The 17,693-nt window shown below is 42.5% G+C and overlaps 1 pseudogene; it reads right to left on the reverse strand.

Annotated features, from left to right (window-relative positions):
• Window positions 1-17,693, reverse strand: part of LOC141580135 (uncharacterized) — a 64,488-nt pseudogene continuing 46,795 nt past the window's right edge.

Below are 17,693 nucleotides of genomic sequence, written 5' to 3' on the forward strand. Positions count from 1 at the left end.
TTATTGATTATTAGACCTGCTGTGTTCTGAAAGTGAATTGGAAACCCATTTGCCTTAAACCTTAAAAAAAATATTCAGAAAGGGTCTGTATGTGCGTGCATATCATTGTAAGGACAATGTCATAATCACAGTAGAGAGAAATACTGGTCCCAGTCCTTCACTGCTCCCTGCTCTGGCCTCACTGTGGCTGAGTGCACCTCCCTGCCTCCATCGGTAGGGTTTTAACCAGAGAAACAGAATCATGGTGAGAGGCACATTGTATTTCTTACAGAGATCAGACCTTATGTAATCTTGAGGGTGGGGTAAGCAGCCCATTTCAGGATGTTGTCCTTGCCTCTAGACCTGAGGGCTGGCAGACAGGAAGGGAAGCTGGATGTGAAGGGAGGAAGAGCAGTGGTAAACCAGAGGCCACAGGATGAGCCAGATGCCACATGGGAGTCTCACTGCCTCCAAGCCTCCAACACTCACACAGAACTGCAGAAAAGCTGGTGCATTTTGCCATGGAGTGGCCCATGAACACTGCCCATGATCTGAATAAGCTGAAGGAGATCTGGTGGGAGCTAAAGGAGGTTGTGAGCTGGCTGCTGCCCCCACGCCAACAAGGCGAGCAGGCAGGCCCTCACCAGTGACCGCAACTGCATAGACATGACCATGGCCTCACTTCCACCTTCCAGAGCTTTTGCAAATTTCTTTCAGCCAACCCTACTTCACATCCACAAAGAGCAGGGCATTCTTGGAAGCACAGTTTCAGCTGAGCTAAAGCCACCACACTGCCCTATGGCTTTGAGTTCAGCCACGTGACTTACAGAGGTGACCATGTAACAGTTCTATGGCCAGATCTTAAGAGACTTTAATTTCCACCTGACCTCTTATACCATCTTGCATAGAACTTAACTGAGAAGCATGGCAAGCCCATTGTAACCTCAGCGGCCACAACTTAAAGCAGAAGACCCCAGCCAAATCCAGACAACTGGAGCCAAGCTGCAGATGTATGCTCAACAATAAATGATTGTGGAAGGCACTGAGTTTTGGGAAGTACCTGACACAGATTTACCTTGACTTTGAAAATTAAGGACCCTCTAACTACTGATCCTTCTCATGATCCCCAATTCCTACAAGGGTACCAGGCCCCTACTGCCACTAGCATATAACCATCAAGTGATGCAGACTGAAACTCTGAAGCAAGAATTAATCTATCCTCTTAATTTCGGGAATCCCCTTTTTAAAAACAGTTGGGGTGTACATGCATAAATTCAACATTAATCCCAGCAACAGCCACAATAATACAAAACCTTGAGAAAGATAGTTAAAGAAATAAAGTCCTGCATGAAGACAAACTTAAAATCTGTTTGAGGGACATGAATAAATGGAAAGGCACGCAATGTTCTTATGTGGGAAGACACTGTTGACAAGAGGCCAGTTCTCCAAATTAAATTATGAATGTAATGTAACTCCACTTAAAATCCCAGTAGGATTTTGGTGTGGAGAAAGCTTGGTAACTTCATGAGGAAAATGAAATGTGTGAGAATGGCCAAGAAATACCTTTCAGAGGTAAGGTCTTTCGAATCTTCAAATCTGTTTCTGATGATGAGGGTCCTTCTGGCCCCAGGACCCCATGAATCATTGCCTCAAAGACCTCCACTTTACCAAAGAAGCCTGCGTAAAGAAACTCAATAAAAATTGATAAGATAAACACATAGTCACACACACACACACACACACACACACACACACACACACACACACACAAATAAAAATCTTTTTTTTTAAACATTTGTTTGCATTTCCTTTGTAGGCACATCTTTCCATTGTTTGAGCTACTTCAAAATTCTGGGAGTTGGGGCTTGTCCCTGGGCAAGAGGGAATAGAAAGAGGCAACCAGTGGCTCCCAAATGCACCCTTGCTGTGCAGAGGCTGTGTCAGCTGCTTGGTTGTGATTCTGACCTAACACAGAGCTACCCAGACCAGGAGTGAACAAGTGATGTCAGAAGTTGCAAGCCTTGCAATGGACAGCACTGATGTTATTTAGTTTAGTCTTTAAGAAAAAGGCTCCGCTGGCACTCAGAAGCTCTGTTTTCAACCACAAAAGCCCTGAGTGTCAAGGAAATCATGTACCAGCCACTAACACTCAACTGTGGATTTTCCTGACTGCTTGGCTATTTTTATACATGTAGTATTGGCTACAGTGTAGAATCAAAGGTTTTACCGCCATGCAATTGCATGAGAGAGCTCAAGCACTGAGCTGACATTAGTTAATACTGGGGGTAAGGCCAAGGGGTACCCACAGGGCAATGGATGGTGGGGGGATTCTGCTCCCAAGAGGCTGCAGCTGAGGCTGGGGGCTGCAGATGGAGTTAGATAGGCAGATAATCCACAGGGCTGGAGGTGGTTAAGGCAGTTCAGCCAGGAGAAGGGAGAAAGCTCAACAGAAAAGCACCGTGGGTTGAAATCCCTCCTCTACAGATCCTATCACTCTAAGCAAACCACTGGGCCTCTCAGAGACCCTGCTTCCTGCCTGTAGAAGGAGGGTGATGGCGGCTGCTGACAGATCCTGTTGAGGATTCATACTAAGAAGTTATATAAAGCCCTTACCACTGTGCCTGGCACACAGTAGCACTCCATAGACACTTGTATGTAAATGAATGTTAAAAGCAGTCTTAGAAGTGCTGGACTAGAGACACATTCAGTTCACTAGACAGCAGGGGGTGGGATGGGGCTATTAATTTAGCCTGGAGAGCTGGCTTAGGCTTCTCATAGGATGTAATGTTTGAGCTGGAACTTCAAGAATGAATAGGGGCTGGGCACAGTGGCTCGTGCCTATAATGCCAGCACTTTGAGAGGCCAAGGCAGGAAGATCACTTGTGTCCAGGAGGGTGAGGCTGCAATGAGCTATGATTGCATGACTGCACTCCAGCCTGGGTGACAGAGCAAGACCCTGCCTCAAAAACAAAAGCAATAAATAAATAAATAAATAAATAAATAAAGTAATGGGATTTCAGCAACTAATGAGGGAGGCTCTCCTAGATAAAGAAAGAGCAGATAACGTCACCTTCTTATGCTACCTTTCCCTTCTCAACCTGAAACCTTCAAAATTTACAGAAAAGCACAGGGTGGCCAAGAAGCAGGAAGCCGAGAATCCCCTCAGCCACTGCTCTGTGCGACATGATCTTTCCACCGTAGCCTGGCCGGGCCATGCCTGGTTGCCAGACTGTTTCATCAAGGACTCTCATCATCCATTTTCCCAGAGCCCCTTCAGCTATCATAAGAAAATATTTTTCCACTGGGAGTCTACTAAATGTCATGTCTAATTTAATTCTAAATATATTTCCATAGAAAAAGGAGTCAAATGAGTAAACCTCTTCTACGTTCCTGACTTCTTGTTTCTCTAGGCCTTCACCCGCATCTCCGTTCTGTCTCTCTCTCTTTTTTTTTTTTCCTCCTAGGGAAGTAGAAGTGGAAGGAGAGGAGAGAAGGACTCTGTCCCTTGCTAATTCATTTTCCATCCTCAGCCCTGGATTTCATTCTCTCCGAGTGAGACAGAACAGATGGAATTGTGCCAAAGGGAGACTAACTTATTTATCCCGAAAGCGTAAATTACCTCTAATTATCAGAATCCCAGTTACATCCAAGTAACCCCCTCTGCCTCTCCTCAAACATTTTGGGTTTCTTAGCTGTTCATTTAAGTTTTAATGGGGTAGCAAGTGGTTAGAAAGTCAGGGAGAAATTGAGCTTTGCTGTAGATCTAAGCCCCCTCCTTCTTCCCCGCCAAGCTGAGTTCTTCACTGCTATTCCCCGTGGGGGGACCTGAAATGATTCTGATTAGCAGCAGATGGTGGGAAGACCCCTGGTGGGGACAGGAGACCTGGGCTTAGCATCAGCTTGCTACTGAGTTCCCATGTGGCACCAAAGTCTCATAAGGTGGCACCAGGACTCTTCCATGTGGCACCAAGACAGCTTCTGCATCTGCAGAACAAGGAATTCAAAGGATTATCACCAAGATATCTTCCCACTCTTACTGCTACAATTTCAAGATTCCAACCAAATTTACCTTTTGTTTTTGAATCATCTGATTTAATTTAAAATTATTTACTGAAACCTCCCGCGATGTGTGCAGCAGGGCAATGCCACTCAGAGTGTGGCCACGGCCCCAGGCCTGTCTGCCCACTGTTCCCCATCTGTGTTAGGATAACTAGGAGAGTTGAAAGTAAGCATTTAGACACTCTATGGCAATTTGACATGGCCGAAACCTCCAAGCAAATGACTAGTGGCCTCGTTTGCTTGAACTTGCGTGGTGAGTTGCTTGTGGCATCAACCGTGTTGTCCACAACTGGACCTTATGTGAAATAGAAATAAAAAAGAAACAAATACTCCAGCCAGGTGATCAAGTCATGCTGATAGTTCGTGCCCTTAATACAATGTACTAAAAATGTCACTTTACCTCTGTGGTGTTCCTGCTAATAATCCTTAATCCTGTTTGTTTGTTTGTTTGTTTGTTTTTAAATGATAGAGACAGGGTCTTGCTCTGTTTCCCAGGCTGTAGACACAGTCGCAGCTCACTGCAACCTCAAGCTCCTGGTCTCAAGCAATCCTCCTGCTTCAGTCTCCTAAGTAGCTAGGAATACAAGTGCACATCACCAAGTCTGGCTAATTTTTAAAATTTATTTTTCTTGAGATAGGGCCTACCTATGTTGCACAAGCTTTTCTTGAACTCCTGGCCTCAAGCAACCTTCCTGCCTTAACCTCCCAGAACACTGGATTTACAAGTGTGAGCCATTATGCCTGCACCCAGCCAATTCCATTCTTATGGAAAAAAAAATCACACAAACTCCAACAATAGAGCATTCTACAAATTACTTGACCAGTACTCTTCAAAACCGTCAAGGTCATCAAAAACGAGGCAAGTCTGAGAGACAGTCACAGCCAAGAGGAGCTACAGATACATGATGAGAAAATGCAATGTGATATCCTGGCAGGAATCTTGGAACAGACAAAGGACATTCGGTAAAAACCTAGAGAAATAGAAATGACTACGGACTTAGTTTTGTTTTGTTTTGTTTTGTTTTAAAGAAAAGAAACAAACTAGTTCTTGCCACAGATAATTTAACAATGGCTCCAACACAGATTAATTTATTAAATCTTCATAAAAGCCCTGAGATGTATGGTCTGTTCCCATTTTATAGATTTTATGAATGAAGTAACCCAGACTAATGGTATTGAGTGAGTTACAAAAGAAAAAAGTCTGAGCTCTCTGCTCCTGACTTCTGTTCTCTTGCTTTGGCTTTTCCAAATAGATGGACATTTATCCAAGTTTATGTTCTTTTTCTACTTATAAAGCAACCCAAGCTTGGTGTAAAAAAAATTTTTTTAAGTATATGCAAGAATAAAGAAACATTATTTTTAAAAATAATTCATAATTTCCAAAGTCAGAGCAAGCAATTGCTAACTTTTAAATTTCCTTCTTGTTTGTTTGTTTCCCAGGCACTTACCACTCCTAAGTGTGAAAGGGAAGGACTGCGTACTAGAACCTAAAGAGGGAGAGAGAGAAAGAGAGAGAGAGAGAAGTCACTCATGTGTGCTGTGTGGAGAGAGCCATCCGCAGGAGATCAGGAGATGGCCCTGGGGTGCAGGGATGGAGCCCGCCTGCTGGAAAAAGGAGGGAGGGAGAGAATAAGCAGGAGCTTACGGGATAGCAGAACAGTGGGAAGCTTCATGTAGACCAGAGTAGCCATGTTCTATAAACATATAAGAAGGCACCCTTGAAATGAAGGGACTGAAAATGCAAGAGAGAGAGGGCTGGATGGTGATACAGGGCACTAAGGAAGTAAGCGGGATGGCATCAGGGATGGCGTCAAGAGCTATGGGAAGAACCCACCGATGGAACAGAGAAGGGACTAGATTTCTCCAAATCAAAATGAAACAAGAGAACGGGTTAAAATATAGTGATTCATGGGGTACAAAGGACATAGATCAAGTCATATGACCACCTTTTTAAATTTTTTTGTAAAGTAGGATTTGAGGTCACCTACAACTGAGAAGGGGGCAAGAATACAATCAGAGTTCTGGGAAGGTATCGTAAGTTTTAAACATCTGCTGCAGGGATTTAGCCAGAGAACTCATAAGAAATTAATAAAAGCAGTTTCTAGCGCAACTGAGGTGAGAAGTGCGTCACGTCTTAGCTGTGTCAGTAGAACAATAGCTACACGTGAACCAACTATGACCTCAGCACTGCTGCACCTTTGACCTTATGACAGCAAAACCGTCGAGGAAGCCCACCAGTCACCAATGAGTTCTCCCAAGCCTGGCACCAACTGCTTCATCTGCAAAGGCCTGAATTTAACAGTGTGACTCAGCCTGAGCTGTACTTGTAAGCATTTTAGCCATAGAAGAGATGCGCCTGATACCTAAACTTGAGTGGGGTGGTATTCCAGTAAGGAACCTGAGGTCAAGAAAGAAAGCAGAGCCTGTTACAAAAAAGCAAAAGAAAGTCACAGCAAGAGCTGAATACAGTAAAGAGTAGAATAGAGCAGACCAGGAGGTAATATGGATGGATCCCCAGGAGCCAGGAGGAGGAAATCTTCCGATAGTTCTGATAGGCACCTCTGGTTGTCCAACTGGTATGTTCTCTTTCCTTCTTCCTTAGAAATGAGTCTCACTTTTGTTGGAGACAACACCATGCCCAGCTAGAAGGCAATACTTCCATGCCTCCTTTGCAAATGGAATAGCGTGTAATATAGTTTTAGTGAAGTTATATAAGCTGATGTTATTGGATGAAGTTTTCAGAAAAGCTCCTTAAAATGTGGGGACAGGAGTAGAGGAAGAAGGCGGAGCACAGACTCAGCTGTCTCCAGCTGTTTCATGCCTCATCTACCCCCTTTACTTGCCTAGATCATGGGGAAGATGCCAGAGGAGAAGTGAGAATAATATTGGTTAGTGATAAACAAAGCCAAGAGAACTCTAAGAATCTGGATCCCAATGTCTCTGAGGACAGCTTCATGATCATAGCTGCATGCTACAGACTGCTCCTTACCTAAGAAAAAGAGAACCAGTCATTTGTGAGGGGCTCTGCTTTGCGGGGCTCTGTTTCTCCCAGCTGAATATAATCCCCAATTCATACCATAAGCAGCATTTCATTTCAATCATTAATTTAGAACTAGTGTGTCAGATATTTGCTTGTAGTAGAGTTTCACATAGCCATTATTCCTTGAAAGAACCCAGCTATCATCCTTCAGGGACTTGGAAATCCTTTTGCAGAACTGAGATTTTGTTTTGGGGTGTCCGTGTTTGATGCAGAGCCAGTTGATCTACATACATGCACAATGTATGATAAGCATGAAGCAGTCCAACTGCTTTTATTAGTTTTCCTTGGGCTTTGGTCTAAAAAGGTTTCTTGCTGAGTTGATTTCACCCCCGATAACTTCCTTTACACTCTACTTCCTAATCGAAAAAGCCCCATATCAAGGGTAAAGAAACAGAGGCCGATCCTTTCCCAGCCCTCTCCTGGGACTCCTCAGCTCTTAACTACACCGCTGGGCTGGCTTAGCAAAAGCAATTTGATGTCCAGAGTTTCCTGGCAGCCTTCCACGACTCTGTCTGCCTTGTCAGAAAACTCCAATCAGTGAGTCTGTGGCTAAACGCAGTCTGATCTCACTGGTGGTGTTGCCACACTTTGTTCTTTTTCTAATGTGCTCTGTGTTCACAATGGTTTTGTTCTTTAGTCATGAAAGCTGACATGATTTTGGAAAGTGAAACATGCTTCCCTAAATCTTTGCTCATACCCCCTCAGGTGAAACTCTCCAAGTCATTAACCTTAAGGTAATTCTCGTTGTGGGAGGGCTTTTTGTATTGGATTCCAAGAGCTACCATTCCCATAGCCTAGATTTAAAAATTAGTGTTAGTTGCAATGTAACTGCTTCAAACTAAAGCAAATGGAGAAAGTCAGTACATAAAAGCAATAAAAGTGGAGGTGTTCTGATTAAAGTGGAGACCTTCAAGGGTGAAGAATATGAGGGAAAGACCGTTGAGAGCCCCTCCAAGTTAACCATACCCTTCCTCCAAAAAGATCTCTATGGAGAATCCTCCAAGGAACCATGGGAGTTCCAGGAACACAGACTGAAAACCACTTTGCCAATAGGCATAGAGTGGCAAGAAGATGTTTCCGTGTCTTGGCTATTGTGAATAGTGCTACAATCAACATAGGAATGCAGATATCTTTTTGAGGAACTGATTTCATTTTCTTTGGATATATATCAAGCAGAAGAATTTCCAGATCGTATGGTAGTACTAGTTTTAATTTTTTGAGGAACCTACTGTTTTCTATAATGGCTGCATCAGTTCACATTTCCACCAACCATGTACAGGGTTCCCTTTTCTCCATATCCTTGTCAACACTTGTTATCTTTTGTTGTTTGGGTTTGTTTTCAGTGTACTTGAAAGTTTACAGATTTGCCAAACCTAAGTGGATCTGGATCATTCCGATGGCTCCCTAACATTTTCTAAGTTGCAAAATAATGAACTTGCTATATAGGCAAATGACCAGATCACACAGTGATTCAGAATTCAGGACTGGATTAGGGGACACAACCTCTGTGGTATCATGCTTAGTCATAAACAATAGATATTCCCTCACTCCCAATGACAAATTATGTTTCCTTTATGTGTTGAATGTTTTGTTTTGCTTTTCTCCTGTATCCATGTATGGCTCCAAATGAATCATTTTCTCAGCTCTCTTTTATTCTAACTCTCCTCAACATACTATAATAATTCACAAACAGACACATCTATCGAGAAAAAGCATACAGCCAACAGAAACTTAGTTTCCTTACCAGCAAAATGGGAAGAATAATATGATATACTTCTGGAGTAGCCCTGGGAACCAAGTAAAGCCTAGTACCAAGTACATCCTGAAAATTCAGATTTAAGATGGTATTTTTCTCCTCTGTCCTTTCACATGCCTTCCAGGGAAACACGAGAGGCTGCGTGACTCCATTCTTGCATTGCTATAAAGGAATACCTGAGACAGGGTAATTTATAAAGAAAAGAAGTTTAATTGGCTCACAGTTCCACAGACTGCTGAAGTACAGGAAGCATGATACTGGCACCTGCTCAGCTTCTAGGGAGGTTTCAAAAAAACTCACAGTCATGGCAGAAAATGTAGAGGAAGCAGGCGCGTCTTACATGGCCAGAATAGGAGGAAGGGTGGAGGGAGGCACTCCACACTGTTAAACAGCCAGATTTCATGATAACTCACACACTCACTATCCTAACCAAGGGGCATGGTGCTAAATCATTCATGAGAAATTGCCCCCATGATCCAATCACCTCCGACCAGCCACCACCTCCAACACAGGGGATTACAATTCAACATGAGATCTGGGTGAGGACACAGACCCAAACCATATCAGAGGCCATGAGTAAAAATGCTCTGAATGGTTTAGAAAAGCCAAGGCAGGTCAGTGCTTAGCACTCTCAGGTCCAAGACCATTGGTAAAACTACACACTGGAGCCCTCTGAGCTCAGCCTATTTGGGTCTCTTCATCTGCACACGCACCAGCATTCACTAGCTCTTTCTCAATTGTCAGTCCTGAGTGAGGAACCTTCCACACCTGCAATGAGGTATCTTTGTTCTGACTCTAACAATACAGACTTCCATTTTATTCTGGACAAGCTGGCTCCTCAGAAAGGGTTTCCTTTAACCAACAGCAGAGTTGAATGTCAGAGCAAGGAAAATGTTTCCCATTTCTTCCTCTGATATGGATCCATTTATGACCAGGACCTCAAGTGGTATCACATTTAACGTGGGACAAAAGAAGCCATTTCCACTCAGGCCTCACACTGCCCACAGTAAAATTCTACTACAAATTAATGTTTTCAAATTAATCTAATAGAAGCTATAATGTACTCGTTTTCAATTTTAAAATTCAAATGTATGCATGTATGCGCACACGTGCGCGCGCACACACACACACACACACACACACCCCTAGATGAGTACACCAAGATTTTGGTAGCATCTGGTAGAAGAAAACCCCCAATTGCTGTCTGCCCTCTAATTCTATCTCACCCTTCAATGCCCCTAGGAATGTTCGCCATCTGGCTCCTACCAAAAACTGGAGGTAGCAGTGGGAAGAGAATGAATCTATTTTTATTTTCTTGTTTAAGCGAGGCTCAGTGCTAGACACTTAACCCGACTTGAACCCATGCAATAGCCCCTAAGCTCAAATATAATTATTATTGCCATTTTAAGTGGAAGACAATGAGGCCAAGTATTGCAAAGTTCATGCATAACTCTTGGCAAGTCATATTGTGTTTTGCTGACTTTTGTACCCCAGGTCACACTTCCTCACACATCATGGAGATTCTTTCCAGAAGGTTCTACTAAGTGTGGACACAAATATGATGCATAAGATTAGAAACTCGGGCCAAATTTAAGGTGAGTGATCCCAGGCAGAGAGAGAGGGGTTCCAGAGAAAGGCCTTTGTTGTGGGGTGGGGAACGTATCCCCTGGGTTTCCTCAATGATTGGTTGTGTGATTTCAAATTAAAATGGGCTTTAGAGCATTGTAGATCTGGGATAATTGGGTCCCCCTCCACCCTGCCACTTACAAGTTATGTCATTTTTAATATCTTCTATGATCTCTTTGAGCTTCTATTTTGCACTTAAAACAAAAGGAGATAACGATATTTATCTCAGACAGGAGAATTAGATGAGAGAACAACATACGTGAAACTTCCCAGCCCAGATCATGGCATGTGACGGATGCGCCATAAATGTTTGTTTCTTCCTCTACTTTCCCCCAACTTCAAAGCATTCACAGACACTTTATAAGATGGCAGGAGGCTTGTATTAAGTATCCCCATGACCCCTGATGTCCACAATCTCAACATCTTAAAGGAGTATGTAGAAAATGGTAATTTTTTTTTCAAAATTCAGAATTAATAAAACAAGAATCTGATACAGTGGAATTACTGTTTCACATTTTTTTTCCTCTTGTAATTGAAACCATTTTCAAGTTTTATTTAGTACAAAATTAATTTCACATTTTCATCAAGGAATTCGTGTGGATCCCAGGATGATTCAGATTTTCCGATATAGAAATTCATAGCATTCATGACTGAGTGTTTTCTGAGACAAAAGAGTTTATGCCACAGGAGACCATTTCAGTCTTCTTATATGAGCAAAATAAAAATCTTTTTACATGGCACTTCCAAATTTGGGCCTAACATGAACTTTTTAAGGAAAGCTTGATTTAAAAAAAATCCACGTGAGTTACTCATCCCCAACTTTCTAGTTCCCCAAGTTAAAAAAGTAACTTGATTAACTTTAGGAATAAACCAGTTTCTTCTTGAACTGAACTCAAAAGTCACACTGTGCTCACTTATCAAGATGAAGTACATACTGAGTCAGCTTGTGTGGGTAAGGCTCTGGCCACAAGAAATCAGGAAAGTTGTCACCTCGAGCTTCACAAGTCACAGGCTATTGGGGTGATCCCATGGCATTTTTATAGACACAAGAGCAACACCACCTGGTCAGAGCTGGAACCCCTCTAGCCTGTATTCTCTCCCAGGCAAAGAAAAACAGAAGATGTGCTTTGAGACATCTGTCCTAAGCATTTGAGGGAGCAGTCACTGCTATTAGTCTCCAGAACCTCACTCAGAGTCAGAAAAGCCAGCCAAACTGGGGCAGGTGAGCACGAGGCAGCAGCAAAGGAAAGGTAAATGGGTGCTTTCCAGAACACACCTGTGTCCACACTGCATGAGTACATTCCCACCAGACCTGCCCCTCATGTTATTCACCTCCCTCTCTCCAATGCTGGAATCAAACCACACTCCTCCCTGGCCCTGCCCCAGGCCTCAGGAGCCCCTCTTAGCAATCTCCATGATGCAGCTGGCAGCTTCCCAACCCCATCCCTGCCATTCCCTAACACTTAGGAAAGCTGACATTTGTCCAGGGTTTAACTCTTAATTTGTCTTCCCTCTTTTTTTTTTTTTTTTTTTTTCAATTGAGGTAAAAGTTACAAAACATAAAACTTGCCATTTTACCATTTTAAAGTGTACTATTCAGGGTCTTTTAGTACATTCACAAAGTTGTGCAACCATCACCACAATCTAATTGCAGAACATTTTCATCACCCTAAAAAGCAATCCTACCCTTTAAGTAGTCCCTCCGCATTCCCTGCTGCCCCCAGCCCCCAGAAGCCACTAATCCACTTCTGTCTATGGATCTGCCAATCCTGGACAAGTGGTTTCCCTTAAGGAATACTTTTGTCCTTGGTCAATACCATGAGAAAGGATGGCCAAAAGATGACTCAAGCCATTTTAAGATATCAATGTCTCTTCAGCAAAATGTTAAATTGCCCTCATGATAGAGTTACTATGTTTTGTTCTATTATCCTATTCCCTCAAATCTATCTGTGGCATTGCAGTAAACCTAGACTCTTAAAGAGAACATGCATGCATGGATGGCTGCATGTGTCTAAGTATGCACCTGCGTATGTATGCATATGTTACTATACACAGATGTTCTGTTTTCACAGAAGGGCCACACCCCATGATCTCCACACTGAAAGGCCTTGCTACTGTCAAATGAGAGGAAGTGCACAGTGCAAGTTTCCAGGAAGAAGGGCTCTTGATGACAGCCTGGCACAGTGGGAAAGGCAGCGTCACTTGATTTTGGCCAGGTCAGCTTTGCCCTGGGTCTCATGGAATTTGTTCCCTTCTGGATCTAATATCTGTGCCTACGGAAGTACATGAAGGGGGTTGTCATCCATCGATATGTCTAAGGCCTCCTGGCAACATTTGGGGAGCACACTGCAGTTTTGTACAATTATGTTCAAAGGTCAGCTCTACTTGTTAAGATTCTTAAGGTGTCTGTTTCATTTAAATCAAATTTTGTGTTTGTACGTTTGTGTTTTTTAAGGGAGAACGGAATCTACTGGGAGAACAATCCCATGTAAATTAGAAACACGTGCAGGCATTCAGTAGGTCAGCTCTGTAGAGATGTGTTATTATATCTTGTATATAGGAACTGTATTCACAGACAAGGCCATCATATGAATTTCATGAATCTCTGGTGCCCGGGTTAGCTGGTCCCTCAGATCCTGGTACATACAGTTGTTGAGATACAAAAATTATTTTCCACTCCTTCAGATAGAGACAAGGAAGAAAAACATCATATTATAATTTAAGGACCTGTGCTTAGTTGAGTTCATGAGCTAGAGCACTCATGAAATGTGGCATCATATTTAATACCAAAAAGCCAAAGAGACACAGGTCTGTGTGGACCACACTGTTTTGAAGCATCCTTGTCCTCTTTTGCTTTGCCAAACAGCCCATGTAGAGCCAATTTCATATCTAAATATAAGAGAGATTTAGAGACAAGATTAATACTGTTAACTAGGACTTTCTGCATTGAAAATTAAATACACAAAAATATACTTCATGGCTGTTTATAATGACTACTTCCTCTCTCTACCTTCCAAAAGTTGCTAAGTCAGTAATGCCAATATAATGGAAGAGGGAAGCAAAAATAAGGAAAGAAAACACACTTATTGACAATCTTGTCCTCTCTATTAGATTGTAATCTATTTGATCTTATTTTAAGTTCTAAAAACCACCACCACATGAGGCTGATGTTATTATATCCATTTTACAGGTGGGAAAACTTAGATTCAGAGAGATTTAGTAACTCATCTGAGGGCACATAACAGAGCTGGAATCTGAAGCAGGTTGGTCTGACTTTAAGAATCATAAACACTTGTTACGATGTTAAACTAGAAGCTGTCAAATACATGGGAAGAGCCCTAGGGAGGAGGCAGAGAGTTCTGTTCCTATTACAAGCTTTGCCACTCTCTTGCTAATGTTGTGGGAGAGCCAAGAATTATCTGGGCTTCTCTTTTCCCATTGGTGCAATGAGAATAACACTGCTTGTCTTCTTACTTCTCAGGAATATCATGAACATCAAATAAGAAAATAGGCTGGGAGCAGTGCCTCATGCCTGTAATCCTAGCACTTTGGGAGGCCAAGGTGGGCAGATGGCCTGAAGTTAGGAGTTCGAGACCAGGCAGGCCAACATGGTGAAACCCCCATCTCTACTAAATATACAAAAATTAGCTGGGCATGGTGGCAGGCACCTGTAATCCCAGCTACTTGGGAGACTGAGGCAGGAGAATTGCTTGAAGGCCGGGGCGGGGAGGGCGGTGGAGGTTGCCGTGAGCCAAGATTATCGCCACTGCACTTCAGAAAATAAATGCCAGAAAATAAATCTTTCTCCTAGTTTCCTTAAGACTATGCTTTATACAGATACCTTGCCCTGCCTATCAAATCAAGGGGGGAAAGACTGGGGGAGTTCCAGGCCCCTGCAGCTCTGATCTGCTGTCAATTCGTGCAACAAATGCTGGAGCAGTGGGCCCTCGCTGCAGGCTCCAGGGCCTTAGCCTCACAGCAGGATGCACTTTTCTGCCACCTTAGTATTTATTCCCTAATCCTTGAAGTATATTCCTTAAAATTTCTGTAACACTGATGACAGCCAGCAGGTCCTTGGTGCTAGATACTTGTTGAAATTATGCTGGAGAGGGAAGAAAATCAATGATTAAATGGTACTTAGAATAAAATTCAGACTCTCTACCAAGGTCACGCGAGATCCATCCCGCTGATCTCTCCTACCTCATCTCTAGTGCCTTGCCTCTTTGCTCTCCAGGTTCCTCCCTCATGGTTCACCTTTTGGAACCATTCATCTGCTCAGTTCCTGGAACACTCCCAGCCATCTCCTGCCTCAGGGCTGCTGCACATGCAACTCCTTCTTCTTAGAGTGCTTTACCCCCAACTCTTTTCATAGCTGGCTCTTTCTCATGCTTTAGGTCTCTGCTTAAAGTCATCTGCCCAGAAAGGCATTCCCTGTCCTATCCTATGTGAAGTAATTTCACATTTTTACCCCAAGTATTCTCCATCTCAGCCTTTACTCCCTTTATGACATTTGGCTACATTTATGATGTTCATATATATTTGCTTACTTTTATTTTTTGTCTCCCTTCCTTACTAAACTGTTGAATCTACAAGGACACAGACTGCTTTAATCATTCTCGTATTCCCCAGCATCTAGTACAATGCCAAATGTTTGTTGAATGAATGGATATATTAGTGACCACTAGGCACTGAGTTTTGTGTAAGTCCCTCCACGCAATAACTATTTTCATTCTCTCAACAATCCTCTGACATGGCTATCATTAACTTCACTTAAAAGATAAGAAAACAGGCTTGTGGAGGTTAAGGAACATCTCCAAAGCCCCACTTCTAGAAAATGGTAGAGCTGAGATTTAAACACAGATCTGACATGAAAGGCCATGCTCGTTCCACTGAATCATGAAGACCAAAGGAAAAGGAATTGAAGGAATCCAGCTGATTCCCTCAATTGGATGGTCTTTCCAAACTGCCAACCTAGAGTTTTCCCTGGGAATTTCTCATTTTCTATGCTAAATCTTGGAGCTGTTCATTTTGTAGTATTGCATAGTACACTGATGGAAAATACCACCTGACTCCTTTATCTGTTAAATAAACATCATGAATAGTGATTTGGCCAAACTCATGCTATTGTTCCCTGAACACTATGGTATTACTTATCAATGGAAAAGCGTGTTCCCAAATGTCACAGCAGGACTTTAAAAGCTAAGTAGAACCGTAAATCATTCTTCTAAAAGCAACAAAGCTGACCTCTTCCTTAACACTCAGATATTTAATCTGTAAATTAGTTAGCTTGCAGTATTTCTTTTACCCAAAGCCAACTGTAAAGCAGCCATTTTCATTTCCTTTTGTATTTCTCCAAATGATTAGAAAGTAGCAGTCTTCAGAAACATGAGCCACTTTTATATTTTCTTTTCTTTTTTGAGATGGAGTCTCACTCTTGTCACCCAGGCTGGAGTGCAATGGTGTGATCTCAGCTTACTGCAACCTCCACCTCCAAGGTTCAAGTGATTCTCTTGCCTCAGCCTTCTGAGTAGCCAGGATTACAGGCACTCGCCACCATGCCTAGCTAATTTTTGTGTTTTTAGTAAGGACGGGATTTTATACCACGTTGGCCAGGCTGGTCTCGAACTCCTGACCTCAGACGATCTCCCGCCTTGGCCTCTCAAAAGTGCTGGGATTATAGGCGTGACCACCATGCCCGGCTCCACTTTTATATTTTCGATAAAAGTGCTAAAAGAATAGATTTCTTTGGACCACTAGATGAACTATGCTCTCGCTCAAGAAACACAAACACCAAAGGAAAACTGCTGGAATATAAGTAATTTCCGGTTCTCAAGTAATCGTGACACAGTTACTTTTCCGTAGTCTATCATTTTGGAAGAGACCAGTGACAGCCATACACTTCTCTGTCAACCACAAGCATTGTTGCTCTCAACATTTAACTAAATACTATGCATCCCAGGAGCTCTCCCCTGACCAGTCTTGATTTATGCTGCTCAATCCCAGCACTGGCATATGACACTCACACTACATTATTAACTTCAGGTGTAAGTATTTCCTTATGTTTCTGTTAGTTGTTCCAAAAACTTGCCACAGGAATAAATGCCTGGTCTCCTCATGTTTAGATGGCAAGCGTTTCAAGGGCAGGGACAATGTCTTCTAATTCTTTGGTGCCCCATACAAGCCTGTGAACACATGCATTCATCCTTCTCTCCCTCCATCCATCCTGGGGCAACTTTAAGGACCCCAGATACTGTGCTGGGTGCTCCTGGTGAAACAAAACTGAAAGATACACACACAACTTATACTCGGTCAAACTGAAAACCTGCTGATTTAGCAGGCATAGGAAAAAGTGCAGTGCAATCTTGACAGTGATTGTCTTAAAGGGACAGAGTTCTATTTCTCTTACTGATGTTTCTGTATTTTCATTAAGAATATGTGTTCATTTTATATCAGGGAAAAGCTATTTTAAACACAACCTAATCACTAAGTTCAAAGATCAAAGTCGAATTTACAGAACAAAGAGGTAGATAGGAATATAGTAAACCAGCACTCAGATACGACTCAGCAGTTTAGGTTTGAGTGGAGACTTTGCCCCTGACAAACTGTGTGATCTTTTCAAGGTTTGGTGTCCTTGTCTATAAATTAAAGATGAAAATATCTCCTTTACAGAGTTGTTCTAAGGATTCTATGAGATAATGCCACCAAAAATGCTTTACAGGCATTGAAGAAAGAAAGGTATCATTACTGATGTTGTGGATTGGGTCTGATTTCAAATGACAAGCTCTGGAACTCAGGCTGACTGCAGGTACCACTAAGCATACTATGAAATTACGGAGGTCAAGGCCAATTATCCCAGAAGCGGTTTAAATGCTTGGTTCTTCCCACTCCATGGATGTCACAATTTGCTCAAGATGAATGAATACTAAAAATGTCTTGCCAATTCAAGTGCCCTTTCTACTTGCAATTAAAACTCAGGCATTGCAGACCACAGAGAGACTGGGTTGACAAATCCCTTGAGCTCATGTTTCTTAAATGGCTTTCTGGGCTAGGATGAAATCAAAAATACCATTCAGATTTTATTTTCATAAGTCAGGGAAACTATAGGGAGCACACTGATTTGTTTTTCCTACTCATAAAAAGAGAAAAAGCAGTGGCATTCCATTTTTATCTACTATGATAAGAAGAGATGGTAAACTTCAGTTGAGAGAACAAATTGCTTCACTCCCCTGATCA

Source organism: Saimiri boliviensis, chromosome 10, assembly GCF_048565385.1.
Source record: "Saimiri boliviensis isolate mSaiBol1 chromosome 10, mSaiBol1.pri, whole genome shotgun sequence".
NCBI lineage: Eukaryota > Metazoa > Chordata > Mammalia > Primates > Cebidae > Saimiri > Saimiri boliviensis.